General features: G+C 40.2%; 1 protein-coding gene and 1 pseudogene across 3 annotated transcripts in view; one reads left to right on the top strand and one right to left on the bottom strand.

The window, feature by feature from the left end:
- Nucleotides 1–22,977, bottom strand: part of LHFPL3 (LHFPL tetraspan subfamily member 3) — a 466,692-nt gene that overhangs the window by 366,788 nt on the left and 76,927 nt on the right. The window lies entirely within an intron of this gene.
- Nucleotides 19,350–19,733, top strand: LOC118666025 (annotated as a pseudogene).

The raw sequence follows: 22,977 nt of genomic DNA on the forward strand, positions 1-22,977 counted from the left end.
GGTGAACAGAGCTGCCAGAAGTAAATGTTGATACTGGCGATAAAGTAAAATCCTGCAATCCACACATAGTTTGTACACCAAAATTAAATGAAACTACAAAGGAAAAAATATTGAGGAGGCTCTAAGGTGAAAAATAACAGAGGCACAATAAGGAGGCCAGCTAATTGATCACAGCTAATAAAACAAGAAGGAAGAAACAGGTTTCATACCTCATTTCCTTTCCATTCAGCATTCATAGTCTATAGACTAGACCATGAAACCAAAGGATACGGTTTCCAAGTAATTTACACATTTTTAGATGGGCCCTATAGGAATTAAACAGTTAGGCAATTATGGCCCTCATGTTTTTCAGTGAAAGCAAAGGAGAGGCACTTATGGGTTAGAGAGGCAATGTGGTAGAAAAGGAAACAAAAATTAATCGAACTCATTCTATGAGAAGGTCTTGGACCAGATATTTTGCATACATGGCCTCAATGGGTTATCCCAATAATCTTGAATAGAGTTGCTATCCCCATTTTATAGGTAAGGGCACTGAACCTCACAGAGGTTAAATTACTTGTCTACAGGGGTGCTAACAAATAATAGAGATACGGTCAGAACCCAGGCCTACATGTGGACTCTGGCTCTTTCTTATGGAATGGATACTAACTCTAGATATTGTTGACAGCTACACTTTGTGGCAGGTGATGATGCAGTGAGTCAAGCAGGAACTAGCAGAATCCCAGTTCTGAGTGCCCGATGACAGTAATTCTTGTTTCTCACAGGTGAAGACCAATCTTGCAACGTATTTTGATTGTCTGCTTTACTTATCACAACTTGACCTTGGTGGAGGGTTTCAGGGAGACAAACAATGGGTCTGCCCAGCAGCGGTTCTCAACCTGTGGGTCGCGAACAATGAAAATACATCCTGCATATCAGATATGTACATTACGATTCATAACAGTAGCAACATTACAGTTATTAAGTAGCAATGAAAATAATTTTATGGTTGGGGGTCACCACAACATGAGGAACTGTATTAAAGGGTCGCGGCATTAGGAAGGTTGAGAACCACTGGCCAGGGACTGTCTGATGCTCCTCCACCTCCCCCAGGCTGCTTTCACTCTGACCATTTGTACATGCATGACATAAAACCTGGGTCACTTTTATCAAAACAATAAAGATTTTTTTAAACAGAATGTATACTCTACAGCCAATTTTTGAATATATATTTAGGCATAGGGGGAAAGAAGGACATTTTAACCAAAATGTTCAGTTATCTGTGTGTACTAAGATGATTACCAATTTTTACTTTCTTCATACTTTTTCTGCATTGTTTGATTGTATTCATATATATTACTTTTAAAATCAGAAAAAGGTATTTCACTAGAAACAAACAGAACAAAACAAAACTCTTCATCACCAGCATGGAGGCATGCCTCCTTCCCTCATACCCTAGTACTTTATAAGTCGATATGCTCAATCAACTTATAATTGGTTGGCTTGCCTCACTGATTTCAATTCCTTCACTTGTCTTAACTTTGAATAAGGCAGCCAAGCTCATTTTCCAGTCTTGCCAGCTTATCGCCAGGAAAGCATTTTAAAATCTGTAACTTTACAGGATTTACAACTTTTAAAATTTGTAATCTGCGTGAGTACTGTCCTCTCTTCTCTGACACTCTCTATGAAAAAAACTAATTAGCCACTACATGCATATGATATCCAGAAAAGCAAAACCTAGATCTACAGTTCCAATTCTATTTTTTATTCTCTCTGGCCCTAGTTCCACTGAATTTTTAGAAGGAGCTATGGGCACCTTGCTCAGGGCTCTGGTCCACCTCTGAGTCTCCCACCTCCGATGACCTTCCTACATGGAAAGGTAAGGGGAAGAAATAAAGGTGGGTTTATCGGAGCCTTGTCCATTCATTTCCACTCTGTTTGTCTCTGTAGTGAAGGCTTTTTGGAGAGAATGATCAAGAGCTCACTGCCGAATGAGGAAAGGACATACATAAGGAAGTCATGAGGGCAAACACAGTGCACAGACCACCATCCTATTTCTTTTTGTTCCTATCTAGAAGAGTAACTTCATTTCTTGCAACTACTTTTTTAAAAGGCGCCATTTAAAATTCAGGAGTCACAAAGGTCTCTTATTGCTAAACATGGCACTATTGATGCAAGCTCCATAAGTGAACCAATTTTTTTCCTTTTTTTTTTTTCTGTGCTCTCCCTATTCTCTAGATTCTTGCTGATCATTTTGGAAGGTTCTTTGTCCTGAGAGTCCTCAGGAAAACTCAGAAGACCACCTGTTTCAAGGGTGAAAGAAAAAAAATCACAGAAAACCAACTGCCATATAGGATCATTCATAAGGTTTTCATTTGGTTCTTCTCTTTGAATATTTCCACTCAAATGAGAGACAAAAATGTAAAAACAAAGCCAGAAAGTTATGAGCTAAGGGAAGCAGCTGAAGTGTGAAGGAACTGTCCTTCTCTTGTGCCACCAACCAGGAGAATCCGGGTAGAGACACCTCTGATTATCACACAAATGGTCATCTAAGATAGAAAATGTTACTAACATTTCACCATTCTTAGGGAAGACAGCCTAAAGTCCCCTAGCTGGAGAGAGAAGGCAGACTGTGAGGTTATTGTGAGCGCAAGGGATGATGGGAAAGCACCATGGAGAAAAGCCCTTTGTCCTCAAACTCAGTTCTGCTGTGATTAAATCACATAGATCAGCAAGGTGGACTGGAGAAATTGTCTCAAGAATAGAAATGAAGTAAGGCAAATCCTCACACTGAGGCCTGAAAAGACACATTGAGATAGGAAGCACTGTTCATTCATATGTGAGGAGCAACCAAGATTTTATTCTTTGCCCTGTTTTCCTGGAGTTATTGACTACAGCAAGGCTTGATGTGGTTTGTGGGACTCCATTTCAAAGTCCTCCTGTGCACGATTCCCTTCTAAATTCCTACGCCCTGCAGAAATTTGTTAAATATATTTAAGCTGTCACCCCTGTGCTCAATATCATGCTATCAGGGGGAAAAGCATGGAACGATATGACATTTTTCACCAAGGCCCAGCACCACAGTGTTTTTGTCCCTCAAGGAGGTGGGACGGGGGATCATTACAGTGGGTAGGAACTCTGCCTACATCCTAATATATTGCTCTGTTAGAAAGCTTTGCATGAAGCATCACCACAAAAACAAATGAGCAAAGATTCCTTACCGCTGTCTCTATGGAATTCTCTCTTTGACTTCTAAGTCTGTTTCTAAGCTCTTGTCCTGCCGGGAGCCGGTCCATCCTTGCTGTTTCAAGGGACCTGGCATATATGGCATACTGTTCTTAATATGTTTGCTCACCTTCTTGGCACTATGTGTTTTAACCAAGGTCTCTGAGAAAGGTTGTTTCCCCAGGTAGGGATTTTCCCCTGAAGTTAGGGAGGGAATAAAACCTCTTAACTAAGTGCCAGGTGGGTAATTAATCACTTTAACTATGAACAATCATGCTTAAGCTACATAATCTTTACTCCCTGGAATGGAGATAAGAAACGCCCTAACCTTTGGAATAGAGATTGATAGGATTGAATCAACTGGTATAAATACAGATGTAACAAGACAGCAAGACACAGAACTTAGAATACAGAGCTTAGAACACAGAACTAAGAAGACAGAACCTACACAGGAACCAGAAGACAGAAGAACTTCGCTGGAGAGAACATGGCAAAAGATCCTGGATTGAACCTGACTACAGAAATTGGCAAGAGAACCTGATTAGAACCTGGTGACTGAACCTGGCTGGAGAACCTAGCGAGGGAACATGGCTACAGAACCTGGCTGGAGAACCTAGCGAGGGAACATGGCTACAGAACCTGGCTGGAGAACCTGGAGAACCTAGCAAGAGAACATGGACACAGACCCTGGCAGGAGATCCTAAGCAGAACCTCTCTGGAGATCCAGACCAGAACTTGGCAGGAGATCCTGACTAGAGATCCTGGCTAGGCTTCTGATCAACTGAACACTGTCTCTGTGTTATTCCTTCTTCGCCGACTCCATCCACACCTTTGGGGACCCCTGTACCTGTTGGGGTTGGACCCCTAGGTAAGCGCCCCACACTCGGGACGGATCGGACTCCACAGTAGGAAGAGGGTGGATAGTCTTCGCCGACTCCGTCCACACCTTTGGGAACCCCAGGAACAGGATTCCCCTAGGTAAGCCCCCCCCCCACCTTGAAAACCCCCACTCTCAGGATGGATAGGACTCCACCGTAGGAAGAGGGTGGATAGTCTTCGCTGACTCCGTCCACACCTTTGGGAACCCCTAGAACAGGATTCCCCTAGGTAAGCCCTCCCCATTGAGAACCCTACACTCGGGACGGATAGGACTCCACCAGGGTGCTACAGACCCCCCTACAGAAGATAAGTAGGGTAAGAAGGTGGATAGTACAGAACTTAGATTGAGAAGATGTGCCATACTGAGTCTAAAGAAAAAAGACTCTGTATTGATCTTTTAACATATATGCTTGCTAGCAGAGGAATTAAGGTTACTCCCAGTCAGACAGAACGTTTTATACAAGAAGTATGTCCATGCTTTTCTGAGGAAGGAAAGGTAAATGTAATGGCATGGGAGAAGGTAGGCCCAAGGAGCCTTATCCTTAACCCCACTGCAGCCTTTCCACCCCGGGAAAGTGCAGGATTGGCAAGCTCTCCCTGGGATGATAGATCAGGACTCAGGTAATAGCAGAAAGCGCCAATCCTACTCTTAAAATGGATACAAGAGAGCATTTCGGGTTTTTCTTTTTAATGCCTGCTTTTAAAAAATAAAAAAGGGGGAATTTGCCGGGAGCCGGTCCATCCTTGCTGTTTCAAGGGACCTGGCATATATGGCATACTGTTCTTAATATGTTTGCTCACCTTCTTGGCACTATGTGTTTTAACCAAGGTCTCTGAGAAAGGTTGTTTCCCCAGGTAGGGATTTTCCCCTGAAGTTAGGGAGGGAATAAAACCTCTTAACTAAGTGCCAGGTGGGTAATTAATCACTTTAACTATGAACAATCATGCTTAAGCTACATAATCTTTACTCCCTGGAATGGAGATAAGAAACGCCCTAACCTTTGGAATAGAGATTGATAGGATTGAATCAACTGGTATAAATACAGATGTAACAAGACAGCAAGACACAGAACTTAGAATACAGAGCTTAGAACACAGAACTAAGAAGACAGAACCTACACAGGAACCAGAAGACAGAAGAACTTCGCTGGAGAGAACATGGCAAAAGATCCTGGATTGAACCTGACTACAGAAATTGGCAAGAGAACCTGATTAGAACCTGGTGACTGAACCTGGCTGGAGAACCTAGCGAGGGAACATGGCTACAGAACCTGGCTGGAGAACCTAGCGAGGGAACATGGCTACAGAACCTGGCTGGAGAACCTGGAGAACCTAGCAAGAGAACATGGACACAGAACCTGACTGGAGATCCAAAGCAGAACTTCGCTGGAGATCCAGACCAGAACTTGGCTGGAGATCCTGACTAGAGATCCTGGCTAGGCTGCTGATCAACTGAACACTGTCTCCGTGTCCTTCCTTCTTCGCCGACTCCGTCCACACCTTTGGGGACCCCTGGACCTGCTGGCGTTGGACCCCAGCATTGTCCCTCAGGAGAAAATACCCAAAGCCCACAATGTAATTTTATCCTGAAGAAAAGGAACACTTTTAAAAAATAAGTATAGACATCATATTGATTTTAATCAGGAAGGCATCTTGGTTTTTGAAACTAACTCTGTATTAAAGCTGAGATTCACTGTGCACACCTGGTTTCAGACAGCAGCAACAGACACTTCAGCGTATCTTCTTAAATGGGTTGTATAATTCTGTCATTAAGTTATTCCAGACTTAAATGATCAGGTAAAACTTGTGAAAGGGTCTAAACATTATGTGGATTGCCACAATGGAAATCATTTCCTTCCATTCTTTAAAGGCAATCAAGCCATTTTCTTTTCCATCAAACCAATTCATACTAATAGTCTGGGCGCTGTGTCAGTATCTCTTAACACTGAGATACTGTTCATAATAGAAATACCTATAAAAACTATCGCCATGTGACCTTTACATTGAAATAGAGCACTGCACAGTTTTCATACCGTACAGTAATGCTTTTCAAAAAGAGGTTCCAAAATAATCATAAAGGGTGATAGGGAATTAGCTATTTTGTTGATAGTCTGTAGATTGACAGACTATCAACAAAATAACACACATTTTTTTCATATAAATAGCTAAATCACTATTTACTTGATGAACTGCAATGTAATGGTCTGAAGGAACCATTTTGCTGTATTGGCTAAATAATGCATGTTTACCAAAACTGGGTAATTATAGAGTCATCATATAAAGTACCGTCGGTGCCTGCCAAGGAAGGAGATGAACCTGTTACAGGGTGAGACCTTGAAAGTTGGCTATAATTATTTCTTATTTTGGCACTGCAGACAGAAATGAATAAACTATAGGCTGGAAAAAAAACAGGAGGAAAAGAGTTTCCTTTTTTCACTACTCAATACTCCTCAGAAGACAAAAAATCTGCTAGTTAAGTCTATGATTCTAATAAATTATTTTACTGAAAAAGAACTCAAGGATATCATATTCGTTTGCAATATTTATACCATATCAATTATAATAAAAGTTACCTACATGACTTGAGGAGGAAAATACAGTATCATAATAAATCAATTTAGTTGAAAATGAAATTTTTTTCATTAAAATGTTAGAGAGCATAAAGATACATGATATCTCAATTTATACGGCAGAAGATGTATGTGCTACAAAATGGTAGAGAAAGCAAATAAAAATACAAGAGAAAAAGAAATTGCCAATATTTGAACACTTTTCACCTACAAAAAGAGTAATTTCACACAGTCCAACATAATATTGTACGTATCCGGAACACCTACTTTCAGATAAGTGGATATTTACATTTATTTAAATTGACTGATAGAAAGATGTAAGATAACATGTAAAGATTTTTTTCAAAAATAATTTTTTTAGAATAGTTTATTGATTTTTAGAGCGAGCACACCATGGATTGGCTGCCTCCTACTCACCCTCTACCAAGGATTGAGCCTGCAACCTGAGCATGTGCCGTTGACCAGGAACCAAACGGGCAACCTCCTGGTGCATGGGACAACACCCAACCAACTGAGCCACGCTGACCAGGGCTTTCAAATATTTTACATTCAATTACTGTTGACATACCATATTATATTAGTTTCAGGTATACAACATAGTGGTTAGACATTTATATAACTTATGATCACCCTGATAACTCTAATATCCGACACCATACATAGCTATTACAATATTATTGAGTATATTCCCTATGCTGTACTTTACATCCCCACAACTATTTTGTCACTACCAATTTGTACTTCTTAATCCCTTCACCTTTAGTGCCTACCCCCCTTAAACCTCCTCCCATATGACAACCACAAAAATGCTTTCTGTATCTTTGAGTATGTTTCTGTTTTATTTGTTAATATTTTTAGACTACACATAAGAGTGAAATCATATGGCATTTATCTTTCTCTGTCTGATTTATTTCACTTAGCATAATAGCCTTGGTGTCTATCCATGTTGTTGCAGATGGCAAGATTTCTTTTTTTCTTTTCTTTTGAGGCTGCATCATATATATGCACCACATTTTTTTTATCCATTCATCTATGGATGGACACTCAGATTGTTTCCATATTCTGGCTATTGTAAATAATGTTGAAATGAACATATGGGCGCATATGTCTTTTTTGAATTAGTGTTTTGGGTTTCTTTGGATGAATACCCAGAAGTAGAATTGCTGGCTCCTTCTTTGTCTCTTGTTATAGCAACTGTTTTAGTCTATTTTGTCTGGTATAAGTATTGCTACCCCAGTTTTTTTTCTTTCATTTCCATTTCCATGAAATATCTATCTCTATTCCTTTACTTTAAAGTCTGTGTGTGTCTTTCAACCTGAAGTGAGTCTCTTGTAGACGCATATATAAGGGTCTTGTTTTCTTATCCATTCAGCCACCTTATGTCTTTTGATTAGAGTATTTAATCTACTTATACTTAAAGTAATTGTTGGTAGATATGTAGTTATTGCTATTTTATTATTCATATTTTTTATCTTTTCTTATTATTGTTCTTAAAGAAGTCTTTAACATTTCTTGTAATAATGGTTTGGTGGTGATTAACTCCTTTAGCATTTTCTTGTCTGGGAAGCTCTTTATCTGTCCTTCAATTCTAAATGATAGCTTTGCAGAATAGAGTAATCTTGGTAGTAGGTCCTTGTTTTTCATCACTTTGAATATTTCTTGCCAATACCTTCTTTTTTAAAGAAATGTATTTTTATTTATTTCAGAGAAAAAGGGAGAGGGAGAGAGAGAGACTAAAATATCAATGATGAGAATCATTGATCGGCTGCCTCCTGCACACCCCCTACTGGGGATCAAGCCCACAACCCAGGCATGTGCCGTTGACTGGAATTGAACTGAGGACCCTTCAGTCTCCAGGCCGACACTCTATCCACTGAGCCAAACTGACTAGGGCTTGACAATACCTTCTGACCTGCAAAGTTTTTGTTAATAAATCAGCGTACAACCTTATGGGAACTCCCTGGTAGATAACTGCTTTTCTCTTGCTGCTTTTTTTTTAAAAATTTTTTACTTATTTTTTTATTTTTTATTTATTTTTTACAGAGAGGAAGGGAGAGGGATAGAGAGTTAGCAACATCAATGAGAGAGAAACATCAATCAGCTGCCTCCTGCACACTCCCTACTGGGGATGTGCCCGCAACCAAGTACATGCCCTTGACCGAATCGAACCTGGTACCCTTGAGTCCACAGGCTGACGCTCTATCCACTGAGCCAAACCGGTTAGGGCTCTCTTGCTGCTTTTAATATTCTCTCTTTGTCTTTAACCTGTGGCACTTTAATTATGATGTGTCTTTGGGCTCATCTTGTTTTAGACTCTCTGCAGTTCCTGGGCTTGTATATCTATTTTCTTCACCAGGTTAGGGAAGTTTTCCATCATTATTTCTTCAAATAGATTTTCATCATTTGCTCTCTCTCTTCTCCTTTTGATCACCCTATGATGCAAATGTTGGTTCATTTTATGTTGCCCCAGAGGTCCCTTAAACTATCTTCGTTTTTGGGGGTTATTTTTTTCTGTTTGGATTGGGTATCTTCTGCTGTCTTCTCTTCCAAAACATTGATTCAAACCCTCTATTGTATTTTTTCATTTTAGTTATTATATTCTTTATTTTTCACTGGTTCTTTTTTATGATTTCTATCTCTATTTTTATTTTCCTATCTCTTTTTTGAAGTTCTCACTAAGATTATTGAGCATGCTCATAGCCAGTGTTTTGAACTCCACATCTGGTAGATTGCTTGTCTCCATTTTTAGTTCTTTTTCTGGAGTTTTGTTCAATTGTTTCATTTTGAGATATGTTTGTCTCCTTATTTTGGCTGCTTCCCTGCATTTGTTTCTATGTATTAGAGCTGCTGCATCTCCAAGTCTTGGTAGAGTGGTCTTATGTAGTAGGTGGCACCCAATGGCTCAGTCTCCTGGTCACCTGAGCCAGGTGCTCCAGGTGTGTTCTTCCTATTGTGGTTAAGCCTTGATTGCTGTTGACACTTCAAAGGGAGGGACTGCCCCTCTGGCTGATTGGTGGTGAGGACTGGCAGTAATGTGTAGGGGACCACCCTATGGAGCAGGATTCATTTTAGCAGGGCTCTGGTGCCTGCCAAATTCATCCTTTGGGTGCACCATTTGTGGCGGTGGTTGGGCGGTACTCTGGTGTGGTCCCTTAAACAACACTTCATTTGTGTTGGTTCTGGGGCATCCTAGGAGAAATATTGGTGGTGCAGGCCAAGGTCAGCTATTGTCTGTGCCCTGCCTGGGGCCACTTGGTATAAGCTACAAAGGGATCTGCAGAGAGTTGCCACTTGTGTTGGGCTTTTAGGTACCTGGGAGAGGCTAAGCTGGGAAATGATGCCAGCTGCCGCTAGTACCAGATTTGGGGATGCTTAGCAAGAGGTATGGGGTACACCACGGCCAGATGCTGGTTGCCTTGGGTTTATGAATCTTTGGGAGATTTTAAAAAAGTCCACAGCATGAGCCAAAACAGGACAATTACATGAAAAAGCCATTGGACATGGCCTGGGTGGACCCCCTCAATTTGGGTTGAGCAAGATCTCAAGCAATCACAAGAGCTTGCTAGGTTGATGGAGACTCAGATATGGTGCCAGCAGGCTGGCTTAGGGGCGGGCTCAACAAAGGAACAATGGCTTCCGCCAGCAATGACTTATGTCTGGAAGAGACTTATCCCTCCATCCCTTACCCCGAAGCCAGACAATTCAGTTCCTCCCCATACGTTCCTGGCGCCTTTTGGCCTGTTGCCCCAGCACTGGAGCTCAGAACCAGTAAGTTTGTCAGTAAGTCCATGTGCAGGCACTTTAAAAGGAACACCTGTGACTCCAGCAGCTCTCCATCTCATCCAGCCACAATCTCCACTGGTTTTCACAGCCAGCAGTTATGGGGACTTCTCTTCCCAGCACTGGAACCCTGGGTTTGAGCCTCATATGAGTCTGGGACTTTTCAGTCCTCATGGAAGACCTCTGCCGCTGAGATATCCCTCCTAATTTTTAAGTGGTTGTGGGATCAGTCCATTCCGCGTCTCTACCCTTCCTACTAGTCTCAACATGGTTTCTTCTTTATATTCTTAGTTATAAGACTTCTATTCATCTAGACATTAGGTGCTTCTCACTGATGGTTGTTCTGTAATTTCACTGTAATTTTACAGAGAGGAAGGGAGAGGGATAGAGAGTTAGAAACATCAATGAGAGAGAAACATCAATCAGCTGCCTCCTGCACACCCCCTACTGGGGATGTGCCGCCAACCAAGGTACATGTCCTTGACCAGAATCGAACCTGGGACCCTTCAGTCCACAAGCTGACGCTCTATCCACTGAGCAAAACCGGTTAGGGCTCACTGTAATTTTAATGTGGTCATGGGAGGAAGGGAGCACAGCATTTACCAAGTCTTGACTGGAAGCAAAATTAATATTTTAAAAGCATTTTTATAAAAATAAATGTTTCACGCCCTAACCAGTTTGGCTCCGTGGATAGAGCATTGGCCTGCGGACTGAAGGGTCCCAGGTTCGATTCCGGTCAAGGGCATGTACCTTGGCTGCGGGCACGTCACCAGTGTGTGTGTGTGGGGGGGGGGGGGGGTGTAGGAGGCAGCTGATCGATGTTTCTCTCTCATCGATGTTTCTGACTCTCTATCCCTCTCCCTTCTTCTCTGTAAAAAATCAATAAAATATATTTTTAAAAAATAAATGTTTCAGAGAAAACAGATTATGCCTCAGATATGAATCTTGAAATTTCTATTTAGAGAATACAGAAGTCAAAAAAGTAAGAGGAGTACCAGCCTAGGGTTCCCAGAATAAGGGTAGTCACTGGTGCTAAACACTACTGAGTGCTAAAGAAATCAATAAGAAGAGAATATCATTGTACCTTGGGATGTAATGCAGTGTGGAGATCATAGTTAATAATACTGTATTATATATTTGAAATTTGTTAAGAGAGTAGATCTCAAAAGTCCTCATCACAAGAATAAAGAAAAAATCATAATGCTATACAGTGATGAATGTTTTATTGTGGTTATCATTTTTCAATATATACAAGTAACAAGTCATTATGTAGTATGCCTGAAACTCTTATAATGTTATGTATCAAATACATCTCAATTTAAAAAGAAAATACCTTGGATTTGAAGATTTAGAGAACAAAGGTGGTCTTGCTTTATAAAGAACCTCACTGACTGTTTGCCTTGTAAGACCAATTAGATGAAAATTCTCTTGAAGTTAAGAAACTTGTAATTCTGTAAATCACTAAGACAGTTCAATAGTTTTCATTCATAAGTGTTTTGATTGACCAATTAGCGAAAGCATTGTCTTTTTAAGTTCAGTTTTGAGAAAATGAATCCTAAAGATCACTGGAGAGGAAGATTGATATACTTTCTTGTGCTCAGATTAAAGCAAGGTATCAGAGTTTTTAGAGAAAGAACCCAGCTTCTTCCTAGCGTGTACCCCAACAGTACGAGAAGTCCCCGCACTGCAGTTTCAGACCAAAGTTCAGGCAATTTGGTATTCAACCACGAGAAGAATAGTTGTAGAAAAAGGACAAAATGTAGTAGAACGTGGCAATCAAGACCCAAATGCAAAATAACAACTACAGATTTCAATACTGTCCCTAATGTGACAGTTTTTCCTGTGTTTCTGAAAACTAAAAATCTTCTAAGGTTAAGAATTTACTAATCTATTAGTATGAGTTAATCAGAGCAAGCATGTTATTTTGAATTGATAGTCTGGAAAACTACAAAAAAAAAATGTCATACTCTAATGGTGGTTAGCCCTAGATGTAATATGATTGCCAGATGAAACTGTGAGCTACAAACAGTTCTGTTGAAGAATCCCTCTACTCAAAGGGTGTCTAGATAAAGAACACACACAGCTCTGCATGATCTTCTGGTGATCACGTCTTCAGTGATTATGTTTTTATCTTTGTTTTTCCACCTGGACCCTTCCTCCTTGCATTACAGGAGGAAGAGGCCAAATGACCAGGGAGCAGAAACCATAACCACAACTGATTCCCCCTTAAGTCAATTTCTACTGAAAATTACTTCTCAAGTCCAAAGAATTTTTTCTTCTTCATTTTTGCAGTACTTCCCAGCCCGCTTGAGGAAAAATTCATAGAAACTGACCTACAAGGCATTTTATCAAATAAATATCCAGCTTTGTCGAATTACCCTGTGTCCCCCTGCGCGGGCACAGACTGATCAACCTTCCTGGTGATAAGAACAATGTCTTATAACAATTGGCTTTCATTAGCACCTCCTGTAGGAGGTGAAATATCCTACTTTATGGAGCAGGGTCACAAGGCTCAGATTACATCAAAGGGCAGGTAAATGGTCTTCACTCTCTTCTCGCTTTGCTGCTATTAACCTGCAGGAGAGATATTAGGAGGGGTGAGAGGGAAAAAATTGGTGGAGTTTTACAATGTGCAAAGCCCCTTTTTAAAAGACTTACAAAGTAAAGAAATTAACAGTTTCTAAATTTTATATCTTCAACTTTGCCTGACCATAAATTTGATTGTTAAAAATGAAAAAGTATCTATATAAAAGAGAAAACACTAGGCTAGAAATCTGGCCATTTTATCACTTCCTTAAAATAAATACAGTAACCAGACAAGGAGAATTAACTCTAGGCGCCATTTCTCAAGCCCATGCGAATGTTAATAGATGAAATAATAAAGGTTCATTGAAAATTTACTGTGTGCTGGGCCCTATGTTAAGTGGATTATTTCATTTACTCTTCACCGTAACCCTGTAAGATAGATATTCTTAATATGCCCATTTAACAACGAGGGAAACAAAGATTAGAAAAGATTAAGTAGCTTGCCCAAGGACACACCTAATAAGGAGGGAAGCTGGAGTTGGACTCAAGAACTATGATTCCTAAACCAATGCTCTTATCCATTGTGTCATACCATTTTCCTATCCATGTGCCGGGAGCCGGTCCATGCTTGCTGTTTCAAGGGACCTGGCATATATGGCATACTGTTCTTGATATGTTTGCTCACCTTCTTGGCACTGTGTGTTTTAGCCAAGGTCTCCTCTCTGAGAAAGGTTATTTCCCCAGGTAGGGATTTTCCCCTGAAGTTAGGGAGGGAATAAAACCCCTTAACTAAGTGCCAGGCGGGTAATTAATCACTTTAACTACGAACAATCATGCTTAAGCTACATAATCTTTACTCCCTGGAATGGAGATAAGAAACGCCCTAACCTTTGTAGTAGAGATTGATAGGATTGAATCAACTGGTATAAATACAGATGTAACAAGAGAGCAAGACTCAGAACTTAGAATACAGAGCTTAGAACACAGAACTCAGAAGACAGAACCTACACAGAACTAGAGACAGAAGAACTTCGCTGGAGAGAACATGGCAAAAGATCCTGGACTGAACCTGACTACAGAAATGGGCAAGAGAACCTGACTAGAACCTGGTGACTGAACCTGGCTGGAGAACCTGGACTGAACCTGGCTGGAGAACCTAGCAAGAGAACATGGACACAGAACCTGGCTGGAGATCTGAAGCAGAACTTCGCTGGAGATCCAGACCAGAACTTGGCTGGAGATCCTGGCTGGAGATCCTGGCTAGGCTGCTGATCAACTGAACACTGTCTCCGTGTCCTTCCTTCTTCGCCGACTCCGTCTACACCTTTGGGGACCCCTGGACCTGCTGGGGTTGGACTTCGGCATCCATGAAGCTTGGGGAATTGATGTTTGATTTCTATAAAACTCCAACCCGTGTTTTAATAACATAAATGTTATTAAGTGTTGCTGAGAACAAATACATACACAAGACCAACATATCTTGGCCAGATAACCAATATGGTATTAAAAACAAAAACAGAAAAACGTGGTTTTTCGAAGCCCCTGACAACTTGAAAGTAAAGTTTACTAAATCAAAAAAACAAAACAAAACACAACTATCACCAATAAATAAACCAAAAGCTGCCTTGGCAGCAGAAAACTTCAGATCAACTACAGAGTACATTCAAATTAACAAATATTAGAAATATTCCTACATCTATGACATCCTTTAAAAAATTACCAAGCCACCCAAATCAGGTTTCTCGCAATTACATCCTGCCAGTCCATATTTATGATTCAATAAACATGGTGACTGCAACTTAGAAATCACGGTTAAAAATTATTTTAAAAGAAGAATGCTAGGTTGACAAAAGGCATTCTATAACCAACCCAGAACAGGTACCCAGATAAAATTAAAATTTAAAATGCCTTTAAACATAATCCAAATATAACAAATCTCTACAAATACGGGGGAGTGGCTTCTCCCACACGCAAAAAGTAGTTGTCAAACTAACACTCGGTTCAAGGGATTTCAGAGGATTCACAACCTAATACTTGCTTAACTAACACACATATTATTGTCCTGACAACACACACACACACACACACACATACACACAAAACAATGCTACTATTTGCTTTCCACAGAGATGTGCACCTGGCCAGAGTCACCATGCATGGATTTCCTTAATGAATGAAGTCACTCTGCAGGCACGTTACAGAGGCTCTGCTGGTTAGAAATGTCCCCTGGCTGGTATGTCTCTCCACTATACTGATCACACCTGAGAAGAGAAACTCACCAAAGAAATCCAGTTTAATAGTAAGTGTTTAACTGCATGAAAAATGATACCCTCTATGAAATGTCCAAAGGTTGTGTTAATTTGCAAACAACCCATATTATGTGGTGATAATACTGCATTAATCTACATTTCAGTTCAATAAGTCCATCCAGATGCTAGATTTTGATAAATCATCTTTTTATCACTATAATTTCCCTGTATGCTCCTCTATTACTCTTTCAGTTCCCAAAAGAAATGCACTCATTCTTCTTCTTCTGATCACTGCAGAATAGCTCTGTGATCACTTTCAAGAACCATCTGCAGAAGTGTAGACCAAGAGGAGCCAGAATATTGGTAGGAAAGCCTTAGTTGGAAACAGAGGTGGGGTTCCAGACCCCTCACTTAGACCACGTACCAGGGGTCAAGAGTCAGAGCTGCTCTGGGATTAAGGAATTTTATAGTTACACTAGAGGCCCGGTGCACAAAAATTTGTGCACTCGGGGGAAGGGGGGTCCCTCAGACCGGCCTGTGCCCTCTTGCAGTCTGGGACCCCTCGGGAGATAACGACCTGCTGGCTTAGGCCCGCTCCCGGGTGGCAGAGGGCAGGCCCAATCCCTAGGTGCAGCCCCTGGTCGGGCTCAGAGCAGGGCTGATTGGGGAGTTGGGGCGTCGCCCCCTGTCATGCACAGAGCAGGGCAGATTGGGAGGTTGCGATGCCACCCTCAGTCACGCTCAGGGTAGGGCCGATTGGGGGGTTGGGGCACCGCCCCCTGTCACACTCAAGGCAGGGTCGATGGGGAGGTTGCGGCGCCACCCCGTCACGCACAGAACAGGGCCCATCAGGGGGGTTGGGGTTCCATACCCTGTTATGCACAGAGCAGGGTCAATCAGGGGGTTGGGGAGCTCCCCCGTGTCATGCACAGAGCAGGGCCCATCAGGGGATTGAGGAGCTCCCCCCTGTCACTCACAGAGTAGGGCCGATAGGGGAGTTGGGGCACCGCCCCCTGTCACACTCAGGGCAGGGAGGATCAGGGAGTTGGGGTGCCGCCCTCTATCACCCACAGAGCAGGGCCGATCAGGGGGTTGGGGCGCCGCCACTGTCACACTCATGGCAGGGCCAATGGGGAGGTTATGGCTCTACCCCATCACACACAGAGCAGGGCCCATGGGGGGGGGGGGGTTGGGGGGCTCACCTTCTAACACCCACAGAGCAGGGCCGATCAGGTGGTTGGGGCGCCGCCACTCTCATACTCAGGGCAGGGCCGATGGGGAGGTTATGGCTCTACCCCATCACACACAGAGCAGGGCCCGTGGGGGGGGGGGGGGGGTTGGGGCCATGCCCCCTGTCACACACAGAGCTGCAGGGTGATCAGGGGGTTTGGGCGCTGCCCCCTGTCACGCTGATACCAGTGCCAGGAGGCATATTACCCTTTTACTATATAGGATAGAGGCCTGGTGCATGGGTGGGGCCGGCTGGTTTGCCCTGAAGGGTGTCCTGGATCAGGGTGGGGGTCCCCACTGGGGTGCCTGGCCAGCCTGGGTGAGGGGATGATGGCTGTTTGCAGCTGGTCACACACCCTTCAGGGTGGGGGTCCCCACTGGGGTGCCTGGCCAGTCTGGGTGAGGGGCTGAGGGCTGTTTTCAGGCTGGGACTGAAGCTCCCAACCACTCCGTTTTTTCTTTTTTTTTTTTTTATTCTGGGCCAGCTTTAGCTCTGAGGCCTCGGCTGTTGAAAACAGGTTTCTGGCCTTTGTTTACCGTCTGTATTTGATACAATGTTGCGGTCTGGCTGACTGAAGCTCCGCTGAGTAAAGCAGGTTTCTGGGGTTTTTTTTAGCTTCTTTATTGGCAACATAGTTGCTTAGAGTTGCAGCTGAGAGGCCGGCAAGTGAGGCGGGGAACCTTGGAGTCCTCCGTCACTGAAGCAAGCAAACCTCCCTGTTCGCATCAGCTGCCTGGCTGCCGGCCGCCATCTTGGCTGCCAGTTAATTTGCATATCTTGGTCCTACTCTGTGAGTGACAGGGGGATTAGCCAATGGGAAGGGTAGCGGTCGTACACCAATTACCATGTTTCTCTTTTATTAGATAAGGATGTCCTTGTTGGTTAAAGAAAAGCACCTGGGGCCAGCCTCCATTCCTTTTGTCTTGTATGCTTCTGAATATTCTCTTGGATGACATGGTAGGTATTTTTAAATTTTAGGCATTTTTGAGCCATTTGCCTGATGTATGAGTGGTAAACTTGGTGGGTAGAGGGGGTCATGCCAAGGTACCTAATGGTGCTTATATGCTTCAGTGCTGATGGGTAGTCCAAACATGACTAGTGCTCATAGGAGAAAAGCAGACCCCGGAGCCCAAACATACATGCATTGAAAATAATGGTCATGGACACTTCCGGACTCCTTTGACAATTCATTTACCCTCACTTGTGCTGTCCAGTGTGGATGTGATCCTGGTATGTTGGGTGTTTTGGATGGTGCTAGTATTCTGTGATACTGTTCATTTTTGGGATAGGGTTAGGGCTATGTCTTACCTGTTTTCCCTCCCCTTCAGTGGCTACACAGGACCACAAATTCACCCACAATGTTTCTGCCAGCCACATTGATCTTTGACTTCTTAAGTTACCTAACCACATTCTGAAAATGGGGTCCTGACCAATGGTTAACAATTTTCAGGTATAAACTATTGGTACTCTCCAAGATAACCCAACTCAATGAGGGGATTCAGAGTTCAATCACCAATCACTAGATCACCTATGACAATCACTCCAAAGGACAACTCCAAATATTGCAAACATAAAGACTCAGGCTTTAAAAATCAAAAGCAGTTAAGATAGGAGTGCAGTGAGGTCCAAAGGTAAGGAAGCCCTATTCTTTGACATGCTTGTGTAGTTATCTCTGGCAGCCCCAGTGATATACTTGAAAAAATAAACAGCACCACAATTCAGGAGTTTGCCAAGGAGACACTTTAAACAGGTACAATATGTTGCCAGAGAGAGCGAGCTTTAATAAACACACAATTAAATAATCTCACTAAACATTGCCTGGTCAAATGGCACCCAGCCTACAGAGCCATCTGGCTGAAGAAAGACTCAAGAGATTCAATAAAAATGGGGGGGGGGGGCGGAAATACTCAGAGAATCATCAATCTAAAAACCCAGATTCTATGCAGAAAGCCACAAATCTAGGTTCCTAGATATAAATTGCTTCATAAAAAGATGATTCACAAAACCTGTTTTCCTTCTAGATATTGTTAATATTTCCTTCAATCTCCATAAATTTCTCATTCAGTTCAATTCAACAAAAAAAATATTATTTTTATCTTTTAAAAAGCAAGAATCCCTATATCAAAGCTGCACGTGAATATATATATATATATATATATATATATATATATATATATATATATATATGAGAGAGAGAGAGAGAGAGAGAGAGAGAGAGAGAGAGAGAGAGAGAACAGGCTGGCATGGAGAAGAATTACAATAAGCTAAAATTTCCTTAAAAGAATTGAAACAGATAGGAAGTTAATATCTAACATATATAAGGAACTCCTATAACTCTATAGGAAAAATGCAAATAACCCAACTTAAATAGATATTTCTGCAAAGATGGCATGCAGATGGCCAAAAAAAAAATATATGAAAGTGTGTTCAACATCATTAATCATCAGGAAAATGCAAATGAAAACCACAATAAAATATTCTTACACCTCTTCGAATAGCTATTATCCAAAAAACAAAAAGATAACAAGTCTTGATGAGGATGCAGAGAAACTGGAACCTTTACACTGTTGGTAAGAATGATGTAAAATGGTGCAGCCACTATAGAAAACAGTATGGAGGTTCCTTAAGAAAATAAAAATGCAACTACCATATGATCCATCAATCCTACTTCTGGGTATATATCCAAAAGAACTGAAATTGGAATATTAAAAAGAGACATCTGCACTCCCACATTAGGTGCAGCATTATTCACATTAGCCAAGATAAGGGAGCAACCTAAATGTCCACTGACAAATGAATGGATAAAGAAAATGAGATATATACAGGTAAGGTAAGACATAGCCCCAACCCTATCCCATAATACTCAACCTTTATAAAGGAAATTCTGGCTCTTTCCACCATCCTTCCATAATGGTGTGCATGAATGTCCTGGCTGATGTTCTCAAGAACATCAACAACGCCAAAAAGGGAAGCAAGTACCAGGTTCCTGTTAGGCTGTGCCCCAAAGTTATTGTCCATTTTCTGTGATAATGAAGGGTGGTTACATTGGCGAATTTGAAATCATTAATGATCAAAGAGCTGGGGAAACTGTTGTGATCCTCATGGGCAGGTTAAACAAGTAGGGAGTGATCAGCCCCAGATTTGATATGCTACTCAAAGATCTAGAAAAATGGAAGAACAGCCTGCTTTCATCCTATCAATTTGGTTTCATTACACTGACAACCTCCGCAGGCATCATGGACCATGAAGAAGCAAACCCACCCAGGAGAGAAAATCCTGGGATTCTTTTTCTAGGGATATAATGTGCATATACAAATAAAACGCCTCAGTGGCCAAAAAGGAAATCCTGCCAAATGTGACAACATTGATTAACCTTGAGGACATTAGGCCAAGTCAAATAAGCCAGTCACGGAAGGACAAATGTTGCATGATTCCACTTATATAAAGTATCTAAAATAGTCAAATTCGTAGAATCAAAGAGTGGAATATGGTAGTTGCCAAGGGTTGAGGGGAGGAAAAATTAGAGGGGTACTGTTTAATGGGTATAAGGTTTCAGTTATGCAAGATGAATCACTTGTACAGGTACATTGTACAATGTAGTACAACACAATATGGTAACATGTGCGCTTAAAAAAATTGAAGGGGCTAGATCTCATGGTAAGTATTTTTACCACACCCTCAAAAAAAGAGGCACAAGAAAACTTTTGGAGGTGATGAATATGTCTTATTACCTTGATTATGGTGATGGTTTTTATAGATGTATACATATGTCTAAACTCATCAAATTGTATACATTGAATAAATATATACAGTTTTTGTATATCAATTATACCTCAATAAAGCTGCTTAAAAGAAAAGGAAAATAATTGAAACAAACCATTCATATGACTTAAGTCACCAATCAGATATTAGTGTATGTAAATATCTCCCTCAAGTAGATAATCAACCTTCCTTAGAATTGGTGATTAATTGGTGTAATCATACAATTCCTTAGAAGTGAAATGGGGAGGGTTGGGGGGTGGGGTAAGAGATCAACTGAAAAGACTTGCATACATGCATATAAGCATAACCAATGGACACAAGACACTGGGGTAGGGGAGGGGGAAAAAGGAGACATATGTAATACTCTTTGTAATACTTTAAGCAATAAAACAAAATTTTAAAAAAAGAAAGAAATGGAATCCCATAGTTTATAGAATCTCACTTCAACCAACCAGAAGATCTCTGTGGTGGTGATCTATCCTGACCTCTGTACAAAGCATTCTAATTCAGTCCACAGGCAATCAAGTTTATGCAGCTAAAAAGGATTACCTTCTCTTTCTTGTTCCTTCTCCTCCAGCCATTTCTGTGCTAATTAGTAATACTCTGAAAGAAGCTAGGTCAGAGAAAAAACAAGCCAATGAATTGTTCTCTTTCATTTGATGAGTAGTATGCTATATGGCAGATATTTTGGAAAAAGAATATAATCAAAATTAATCTGTTGCTTCAAAGATGTCATATTTAACAATGAGAGCACAAAGATTTAAAAGATAAACATATGAAAATGTTTAAACATATGAGATTTTAAGGATAAACATGGAAATGTTTTCATTTTTCTGCATAAGAATTGTGTGTCACCTCTAAAAAAGTCTCAAATCATTTAAAAACTGTTTAAAAATCTTTGAAACAAAGAATTTTAGTAGGAACCACTTGATAAAAATGCAACATCATCCAATTAGTTTGCAAGAACAATTTAATGACATGAGGAGAGATAGAAACGCACTAGCTGAATTTCAATAAAAACCTTTGCATAATTAATGAGTGAATAAAAAAACCAAACACCTGAGCATCCTGATTTAGAAAGTGCAGTCAATGATACCCTTCCTCATATGATAGAATATTGTTGTGAGGTACATAGGTCAGCCATCAGATCAATTAAATGCATGAATTTAAAAATGAATGACACCTTCAAATTCTTTATCACAAAATAAGAAAACAAGATTTTTTAAAAATAAAGAAGCATATTTAATCACATTGCTGTTACCAGTAGCAAAAAAAAAAAAAAAAAAAAAAAGGACTGATGGTGATATACTATCACAAAGGTTAGAAATACTTACTGATTAGGAGTACCAATTGGGTTTGAGTACTGAATGACCCCTGGGATAGATATTTAATCTCTCTGATTATCAATTTCCTTTTCTGAAAATTCTGAATATTAAAAATACATGCCACATACGATTATTGTAAAGGTTAAATAAGATTAAAATGAATAGACATTTAAATAACTTTATATAATAAAGAATATGATGTAATAAACTGTATATGTTACTGTTATATTAATTATTATAATAACTATGTTACATTAATAGTTATTATAACAATATCTTATAACTTTATATAATAATATAATGCAAGTCATTTATGTAACTTTAAAATATTCCAGCAGCCTCATTAAAAACATAGGTTAAACTAATTTCAATAACATATTTTATTTAACCTTATATCTTCAAAATATTATTCTTTCAATATGTGGTACTGGTCATACTTCAAGTGATCAGTAACTACATGCAACTAGGGGCTACCATATTGGCTGGTGCAGGTCTAGAATAGAATGAACATGTATAATGGCCATTATTTGAATTTTTTTTTTTAGTAATATAATTCTCAAGACAACAGACATCCTCATATTCAATGCAAATCCAAAACATATTACTAAACCAAATATAATAGCATTATCATTGCCATGTCTCTTCTAGAATCTTGGAAATGGCCTTATTTTTGTTGTTTGAAAATCATAAGGAATCCAGTTGACCTTAAGAGATTGAATCATAGGCCATGTGATCAGTCCATACAAAATTACTTCTTGTATAGTTACCCAAAACATTAAATGAATGCAAGAGAAAATGTACATTTAAACTTAGAAATTTAATAAGAAAGACAGACTTTGTAAATAGAGAAAAGAAAAACAACACATATTGAACAATTCATTCAGAGCCATTGACTGACATTTACTATGCTCTAGTAAATCCAGAATCTGCCCTATCATAAAGAGTACAAGTGTGTACTATATCTTGGGTGGAGAAAGGTGATAAAAATAAGAAAATAAAAATCTGGAAGTAAAATTATCCAAGTCTAATGCCTTTTAGTAAATGAACATTAAAAAAATATTATGGAAAACATTTAATCCCATTTTTTCCAGTCATTTTCACTTTAAAATGTTTACTTTTCCTTTACTTTAATGCTGTTGTAAATAAGGGAGTCACATCTTAACAAAAAAGACATTTCCCAAATACAGACAAAACACTTCATAAGTATTTAACATAGCTAATAAATCATTGATAATATATTAATAAATTAATAATTTATTAATTAACTGAGTAAACACCTAATAAATCATATTAGTGAGTATGTGAAAAATATTGATGGGTTTTTAAAAATTATTTGTCTACATAACTGATCAGCAATTGAAATCTAATCTTACAAAATAGCTTTCTGAGCTTAAGGCTATCTCAAATGTGATTTATTAGCTTTAGACTGAATTTTAGGACTGCATTTACCT

This window comes from Myotis myotis, unplaced genomic scaffold (assembly GCF_014108235.1).
Source record: "Myotis myotis isolate mMyoMyo1 unplaced genomic scaffold, mMyoMyo1.p scaffold_m19_p_11, whole genome shotgun sequence".
NCBI lineage: Eukaryota > Metazoa > Chordata > Mammalia > Chiroptera > Vespertilionidae > Myotis > Myotis myotis.